This window comes from Penaeus vannamei, chromosome 16 (assembly GCF_042767895.1).
Source record: "Penaeus vannamei isolate JL-2024 chromosome 16, ASM4276789v1, whole genome shotgun sequence".
In the NCBI taxonomy this organism is placed as follows: Eukaryota; Metazoa; Arthropoda; class Malacostraca; order Decapoda; family Penaeidae; genus Penaeus; species Penaeus vannamei.
The window spans coordinates 9,073,399-9,082,951 of NC_091564.1; the positions used below are offsets into that span (position 1 = coordinate 9,073,399).

Here is a 9,553-nt window from a genome sequence, read left to right on the forward strand (position 1 = left end):
TCCCGAGCATCAGAGTGACCACTTCAGGTCCAGCCGGTCTGCTGCCAGGTTGTCGCTCATAGGAAATAGTCATGCGGTTAGAGCATCAAGATTTTTCCACAAACAACGTATCGAAACCACAGTAGTTTTCGTCGATGCTATTCGTATATATTAGGATTGGGTGGCGTTTAGGCCTTTATACATTACTGTTTTCTTTGAGGTGCATCATGTTTACATTAGGAAAGAGGGAACTTTGCAGTCAGAATTGTCTGACGGCGTTCCTGTTGCTGCTGGCACTCCCCTCCCTCACCAGGTCACTCAACTGGATCTTGGTTAACCGCTTTGTGCGCCTTTTCTGGGCCAGCCTTGGTTGCACGGTCAGAGCTTCTTTGGCAGAAGAGTTCTAGGACGACCTTCAGAGGCTAGGCGCTCGAGATGCTATTGAGGTGTCCTCAATGTGATTTACACAGGAGTCATCTCTCGTCTTCCACCCTTAGCAGTCTCACATCTCGACGGCTCAGAAGGGTTTTCTGAAAACCACTTTACATTTTTTTCCTTTCTTTCTTTGCGTTTAAGTCCCTTCATGTCAAATTCTCGACCACCTGCCTCGCCGCGTTTTCTGTTCTTGCATCCTGTCTGTCTGCTGTCAAAATGTTTTGCGACATAGCTATGCATTTTTATTCAGATATTTACTGTCAGATCAGCTGGGTTGATCTGGTCCATACAATGCATTGCATAGAAGTCGAACTTGATATTTTTTGATTTGGAGGTTTTGGGTACGGTGGTATAATTTGGAAACGTTAGAGAATGATAACTTGATAATTCGTATATATATAATTTTTAAACTAAACTAAAATTGAAGAATGAGCCCTTTAGATCCACAGACGAGACGAGACCAATTATAGGCCAACACATATAACAATAATTTCTACTCTTCAGTTTTATATGTTCTTACTGCACGTACTGAAACAACAACAATTGAATACAAATATTCCTACTTACAGAAAGGCATCCACTGGCACATCTGAACCAAAATACAATATATAATTCAAAATATGTATCCAGATCCATTATAGGATATCCTATTTTTACAATAACTCATTAAATAGTGCACTATACCACATTTTAATGGTACCGATTCACCATTTCTTTGTTTTCTGACAAGTGTAAGCCGAGACCTGCATCAGTGTTGTCTGTTCCTACAAATGGTTGCGCAAACTCAGGCCTAGCAGGTCTAGTTGGGCGTGGGAGCATGTGCGTCGACTCAGTGCAGACGCTACCATCGCGGAGCAAACTTCTCCGCGATATAGAACTGGATCGCACTTAACCTTGCTTGTTGAAAGTTAAAAGCAAAGAGTGCTTAGAGGATTTGATAGAACAACAGGAAGATAGATAGAGAGAGAGAGAGAGAATATTTTGTTGATTCCGATTAATTCCGAAAGAAAAGTCAAAACACAATTCTGACTGGCTATGAAATTGTTATTATATGTGTATATATTAAATATATATATATACGTATATATGTATGCATATGTATGTGTGTATATACACACACACACACACACACACACACACACACATATATATATATATATATATATATATATATATATATATATATATATATATATATATATATATATATATATATATACACGCACATATATATCCTTCTTTTGATGCGTGTAAGCCGCTGCAAAAATTAGGGCAAGTAGGTGCATGACATTTTCACCCGGTGCCGTCGCCTCCTCTCACAGGAAGACGACGGCGGAACTGAGCCGTGCATGGTCAAGTCCAAGGTCTATATAAGTACTTATATAGACCTTGGTCAAGTCTGGGATTGAGCATTTCAGTTGATGGTGTTTCTGGTCCTAAAGATAATATAGCGTTAACGATGCATATAAAATAAAAATATTTTTCATATATAAGCAATAAAATTTACCCTAGACGTTCAACTCACTTCTCAATATCCCACACATTTTCAGCAAACAAAAAGGTTCAGAGAACTGACTTATTAGTTCATTTTTGATGCAGTGTCATATAGAGATGATATATGCCGACCTAGGGAAAGTGGAACCTAAAACATATAGAGATATTATTTTCTGGGCCTTCCAAAGAGAACCGCTAGGGAAGTATTAATTATTTGATTACTGTGGAATATTATAAAAAAGTAAACTGCTCCTTGTCACTAATAGCTTTTCAGCATGTGTCATGACATGATAAGCGTTTCTTTTTTTCTTTCAATTCACATGACCTCATCGGGATATGTAGAATATATCACTGCTTCCCAGGAGTCACAGGACAATACGATAATGACGACTCGCCCACATAGCCTACATATGAGATATAAAGATAAGATCGCATCGTAAGTTGCCGAATGTTTATATACTGTTTCCACACGTTAATATCTCTGCCGAGTAAGTATTCCAGATCAGCAGGGTTATTTATCAAGAAAAACTATCTAAAAACAAATTCTTAAACAACCAAAGCGCTTTCAGTATCCGCGTTTTACCATCACCTCCTAACGTATGGCGATTTCTGGCAATCTCACGACCTTCTGCCATATACACAAACCGTAGCACACTGAGCTATCGACTAGTGTGACTCACATACCCACGAGATTGGTTGTAGGATAGTGAAGGATTAGTGAATCACCGGGCAGTTTTCTCACATAAATAAAACAGGTAAAATTCATCAATTTACTGTTTAGGCAACCATATGTTAACCTTTTGACACGTGGAAAAAAATGTATCAAATACCGATTATATAAATAGGAAATTTACTCTTTCTCATTACGAAACTCACGTATCATGTACGTGGATATCACATATTTATTTGAATATACTGTTGATCATATTTTAACCTTGGTCCAACTGAACATGCAAGAAAAGTTACCTGTGTTGTGTTTCAGAAGTCATGAGTGTCACGTCAACAGATTCGCTCAAGACCTGGGAATCTGCTTTCATTGCTTATCTCCGAGATTCAAATTACCAGAACACACATCTCAAGGAAAACAACATCAAGAACATCTACAATATGTTATTTGTTTATGAGTGCCGCGACAAAAATATGGGTGAGCCTCCCCATATAGAAGAGCTAATTATGTTTATGATAGAAAATGGGAGTTTATCACGTGACAATGATGTGTATAGACTACGCTAAAAAAACATGGTGTATGAACTAATTCATTGAATTAATTGTACTGGTGAGTCGTTTGTCAATGTATATTAGACAAGATTTTAGAATCATCTAATTCTGAGTATTTATATCCAATGCGTCAGATTGCTATTATAACCATATTTTTTTCTTCAGTATCGCCGAGAGGGCCATTAGGCTCTCAATATTTGTGGCTGTATATATTATATTACTAGATACTTGCCAGGGTCCGAACAATTGACTAAAATTATTTGTCTAGCTTACTAACGATCTGAATAACTAAATTACCATTTTAATTTCGTAAAAGCGGGCCCAGCATTGTTTTTTCTTTAAACTTAACATCTTTATAATTTACGTGTAAATAGTAAACTCATTTGCTTGATACAAGGGAAGTTGAAATATCTTTGTTTTAAGTATTAGATGAAAAGTTGGTAGAAAAACAGACCTAAGCGATATCATTAGTGATTTCCGTATTGGAAAGCACGTACTGCTATCATATATGAGTACTAGCAGAGTTCATCTCAAACACCATCAAGGCCCACGAAGTACGAACGAAAATATTTTCTTTGAGAAGGAAAGATATATAGGCCCAACACTCTTGAATTGCTCTCGATTCCCCTAAGTTTCTGTAGTTAAGCTTTGGAATGCATTGTCAGCACTGCTAAATCATATATACGAGACCTGTCAGTAGTATGATTTTTTTTCTTTTATGTGAACTGCAGTCTTTAGTGTAGCATTTACAATTAAGAAATATCAATAAAAATATTTTCAAATATCGTATATAGTGTTTTTAATAATTTTATATGTTTGTATCCATCTGATCCCCCCCCCCCACCAAGTACCCGTAATTATTTGAAATAAACGCATAGGACTCCCTGTTAATTGACAATATTTTTAAACGTTTAAATTTTGCCATTTTACGTTCGGTACTTGTAAGATCATATAAATAAATATTAATTAGCTCCTAATTTTAATTCCCCTGGTTTAGATATATATATTTGCATATAGATATCTGCATTCAGATATATATTTGCACAATAGATATCTGCACTAATAAAATTCCACATACTCCATGGTATCCTAACAAACCCAAAAGGAAAATACGGGAGTGTAAAATACAAATAAATGGCACACACAAAAGTTGCGATGTGGATACTGACGACACGAAACTGTCTAGTGCAAATTCAGTACAAAAAAGGAAAATATACAATTGCCATTTTACAGATATACATGACTATTCCCGCACTTGAAACAATATATATATATATATATATATATATATATATATATATATATATATATATATATATATATATATATATATCTATGTATGTATGTATGTATGTATGTATACATGTGTATGTATATATGTATGCATACACACTTACATACACATTTATACATATATACATACATACATACACTTGATTATATACATATATCCATATATACATGCATATATACACATATATACACATACATTTATAAACACATATATATACATATATATTAATTTGTACATACATACATATACATATTTACAGACATATACATACATATACATATTTACAGACATATACATACATATATACATACACATATATACATATATACATGCACATATATACATATATACATATACATACATACATACATATATACATACACATACACACATATATACATACATATACATATTTACAGACATATACATACATATATACATACACATATACATATATACATGCACATATATACATATATACATATACATACATACATACATATATACATACACATACACACATATATACATACATACACGCATACACATATATACATACACACATGTACATATACATACACATATACATACATACACATTTACAGAGAGAGAGAGAGAGAGAGAGAGAGAGAGAGAGAGAGAGAGAGAGAGAGAGAGAGAGAGAGAGAGAGAGAGAGAGAGAGAGAGAGAGAGAGAGAGAGAGAGAGAGAGAGAGAGAGAGAGAGAGAGAGAGAGAGAGAGAGAGAGAGAGAGAGAGAGAGAGAGAGAGAGAGAGAGAGAGAGAGAGAGAGAGAGAGAGAGAGAGAGAGAGAGAGAGAGAGAAAGGGGGGGCAGTGTTTGGCACGATCGTCAAGACAGGGAGGGATTGTCCGTCACTAAACATTTGGGAGGTCATGTCTTGGCAATATTGATGGAGGTCTTACGGCAGCATCTGTGTCGCGCTGTAATGATACTGCATCATAGTCCACGAGGCAGACCAGGGTGTTTCCTCCATAATCTGACCAATCATTGTCGTAGACAGGGTAGTTTGTTTGGGAGATGGAGACAGTGTTGGTACAAATATTGAGGGAGAAATCAGATGGGGCAGGAATGGGTTTGTCAGGGAAGTCGGTCATGGTCGATAATGCTGAAGCTTGGGATTCGGATGTAAGTGTGACAAGGCGAGAACGACCGGGAAATTTTGCCAACTTATTTCTGAAGACATTGTTGGAAGCAGTGTAGTCAGAGCAAGGGGCTATAGAGGGGATAATAAAAAACGATCCCATTTGGCTGGGCTAAACAGAATACTCAATAAAGTTTGTAGAGGTGGGGGGTAGTAGAAGGACGGGGCCTTCAGCGAAGAAATACTGCAAAGAGATGGATAAGGCTGCAGTGTAGTAATAAGGGAGGAGGGGGTAGTACATGAAGAAAGCTGTGGGGTGGAGGAGATGAAGTAGAGGATGTTGGAAGCAGAGGAATGTTTCCTGTGTGGATGATCTAAACTGGACTGAGGTGATAAAAGGCATTTAGCAGGGGGTAGTATTAGTGTTCAGTCATAGTCAAAGGAAAGCCTGGGGTCAGGGAACCCGGGGAATTAAAATTAGTAGAGCAAATTAATATCTATTTATTTTTCGAAGATTTTCTGCCGCATCAACATCTAAGGTCATTAGTGGCGTATTCAAAATAGAGCGATGGGGTGAAGCTTGGGTGAGGAAGTTTTTAGGTTCATATGCAATGTTTATGGGCTCCCAGAATGTTTAATGGTCAAAACAAATAAATTTGCCGGATATCAAAGGTCATACATTATTATGGTAAAGTATTGAGGAGAAAATGTAAAAAAAAAAAGTTAACGATTAGGAAAAATGTTTGATGTCAAAGGTTGTAGTGCTGTAGTTTATGATGGTAGGGAAAGGGGTAATGGATAAAGAGAAAATGGAGTACGAAGGCAGTTCAGGGCTGACACAAAGCCAGCCTTTCTTCATTTTAGCCCGGCTCTAACACTTTTGGACGTGGACAGAATGGTTAATAGTTAATGGTTAAAAAGCAAAATAAATGTGCTAGACATCTAAGCACTATAAGAAAGTATATTAAAGGAGGGGTGAAGGGTGATAGTTGCTATGCGTCAACTATCTAGAGTAGTTTTGAAAAGTTAAAGATGGGTAAAGGAGTTGATGTGTGATTGGGTTCCGTTGGGTCTAGGTAAGGGAATTACATAAGGGTTTCACGTGTGTATCCAGGATGGAGTGGAAATGATAGAGGGGATGGAGGGAGAGAGAATGTACGTGTAGTTGGAGTTGAGGGGAGTGGGTTATGCTGGGAGGGAGTCAGAGGAAGTGGTGTAGGGGTACAAGTAAGAAGAGGATGAGTGTCGGGAGGATGGATATCGGAAGTAGTTGGAGTTGAGGGGGATGGGTTGTGTTGGGAGGGAGTAGGAGGAAGGGAAGTAGGGGAAATATGAGCAGGAGGAGGATGGATATCGGCATTAGACGGAGTTGAGGGGTTGTGCTGGGTGGGAGTAGGAGGAAGGGGGGGGGGATACGAGTAGGAGGAGGATGGATATCGGCAGTCACTTCGAGTGTGGAGGGAGCATGAGTTGTGGAAATCTATCTCAAGCATATACCTTTGAATATATTCTATGGTTTCTCCAGTGGAGTTGGTTGGAGAGCCCTGAGACAAAGGTTTTCTTATGAGGAGGGAAAGAGGAGCATGGTGTCTGAGGAATAAAGGTAAAGGTAGGTGGAGGTGAGTGCGTGGAAGGAGAAGTAGAGGTGGAACGTTTAGTCTGTCTGCTGCGGGTAGTGCGGAGAGGAAGAGGGGACGGTGTTTGGGCAGTAGTTGAGATTGGAGTGTCTGGATTTAGCGTGGCAAAAGAATTTGACAGGGGAAGGTAGGAGGTTGAAGTGGAAGTGGGAAAGTAAGTAGATATAGGGGAGGGTGTAGGAATATCCTGGGTTGGAGGGGGAGGGGCAGAGCAAGCGACATTACTATAGTGAGTATGAGAAACCTAGTCGGCATGCTTCCTGTCTGGCTTCACGTAGAGTGAGTTTTTGTATCTGACAGTTGCTACCTCAGACTCAAACTTGTAAGTGGAACAGCCTCTATAAAATACATTATGGGGGCCACCGCAGTTAGCACATATGCGTGTTTGTGCAGGGCAGTTTGATTGGTTATGACCGGGTTGGGTACATAGGAGGCATAGGTCTGTGACGGGGAGGAGATTGGTATGGTCTAACAGGGAGAGATTGTCCACCAATGTAGATAGAAAGGGAAGGTCATGTATACAGAAAGTAACTTTAGCAATGTTGGTGGGTTTCTTTCGATGACCTTTAGTAGGAATGGAGTAGCATTGTACTGATATCTCATCACGGTCTTTGAAGCAGCTGAATTACTCTCCACAATCTGACCAATCGATATCCATAGGGCAGCTTGCTGGAGAGATAGAGACAGTTCCATACAAGTATTAAGAATTAGATGAGGTTCTGCAGGAATGGGGTTGCCAGAAAAATCAGTTAGATATGATAATGCTATAGCTTCAGTTTCAGATGTAACTAACGAGACGGGAACGATCGGGTCGGGTACGGCAGGGGACTGTCTACTTGCTCTTGGAGACATTGTTGAAAGAGGAGTGTTGCCTGTGTAAGCTGTAGGGGGGATCACGAAAAATCGGTCCCATTTGATTGGGCTAAATAGAGTATTTAGGATATTGGTAGAGTTGTGGGTGGTAGAAGGACGGGGACGTGTGTCAATGGTTAATGGTTAAAAGCAAAATAAATGTGCTAGACATCTAAGGTCATATAGCACTATAGGAGAGTATAGTAAAGGGTAATGTCAGGTGATAGTTCCTATGCGTCAACTATCTAGAGTAATGTTGGAAAGTTGAAGTTGGGTAAGGGTGTTGATGAGGGAAAGGGTTATGGTGGTTTAGGTAAGGGAATTAGATCAAGTGAAGACGGGGACGTGTGGAAGAGGGAGTATTGTTGAGGGGGATAGTATTACGGAGAGATGGAGAATAAGGCTGTAAGGTAGTAATAAGGGAAGATGCGGTGATTGGTGAAGGAGACTGTGGGGGTAGAGTTGATAAAGTTGAAGTTGGGAGAGTAGGAGTCTCGACTTAGGTGGATAATGCACTAGTAGGCATTGAGGAGTGGGTAGTTGTAGTGTTCAGAGTCGTGGTCAAAGGTAAGCCTGGGGTCGGGGAGCCGGGAGAGTTTGAATTGGTGGGGCAATTTGATAAAGGGGCAAGCCTCATTGCCTCTAATATGGGTAATACTACTTCATTACTGGCCACGGGAAGCCTCGACTATGTTGGTGAAATAAACTTAGAAGTTAAAGGATTGTGGGAGAAGAAAAGACCATGCAAAATTAGTTGAGGCAAGGGCTGATACCCAACATAAGGGTGATCCCCTACATCAGCCTCAGTCTCGGTTTCCCCAGTCCCCCCTGTCAACAAGCAAGGGATTGGAGGGTAAATTCTTCATTATTGGCCATGGCGAGTCTGAAATATGTGGGGAAGGTTTACTCCTCAGGGTCCCTTGACAATTAAATTAGGGAATGTTGTACCCATAGATCCCTTAGATCGTTCAGCACTTGCAGAAAGCCAGCCTTTCATCTTTTCAGCATGGTTCTTAAGGCCTGTTCACACAAGTGGGCATCATCAACAGGCAACTGTAAAGGTGATGTCACAGGCAAGGAAACAAGGAGACTACTTGTTTACTAAGTAGTTTGTCCATGCAATCTCAGTTCTTGCCTGCCTATGTGCCCACCTTTGTGGACAGGTTGTATATACTTTAGGAAGTGGATTGGAGAAGAAAAAGAAAATGAAAAGGGAAAAAGACCTTAAACTTGGGTCTCAGCGTCCATTTCCTGTGCCCCCTTTGATAACGATAGGCATGTTGTGTCCAATGTTCATATACTTGACAATTCCAATTACAAACTATTACAAATAAAAATTCTAAAGATATGAACAAAATGTTTTTCTAAACAGACATATTAAGCCTACACTGAAGCTATCAAGAGAACTGATTTAAACATTTTCTCTATCATCAGATAAGGTCACTGACAACACATACATTACTTGAGAACAAAAATCATCTTTGGTAATTCACATTTTACTGTTATCTTGCAAGTCCCCATTCATTAGGATCTATTAATTAC

The 9,553-nt window shown here is 39.2% G+C and overlaps 1 long non-coding RNA gene across 1 annotated transcript; it reads left to right on the forward strand.

The window, feature by feature from the left end:
- The first annotated feature begins 2,349 nt into the window (after positions 1-2,349).
- On the forward strand, positions 2,350-3,915 carry LOC113810852 (uncharacterized). The gene is made up of 2 exons (XR_003476170.2): positions 2,350-2,663; positions 2,891-3,915. It is a non-coding gene; the product is annotated as an uncharacterized lncRNA (long non-coding RNA).
- The last annotated feature ends 5,638 nt before the right edge of the window (positions 3,916-9,553 follow it).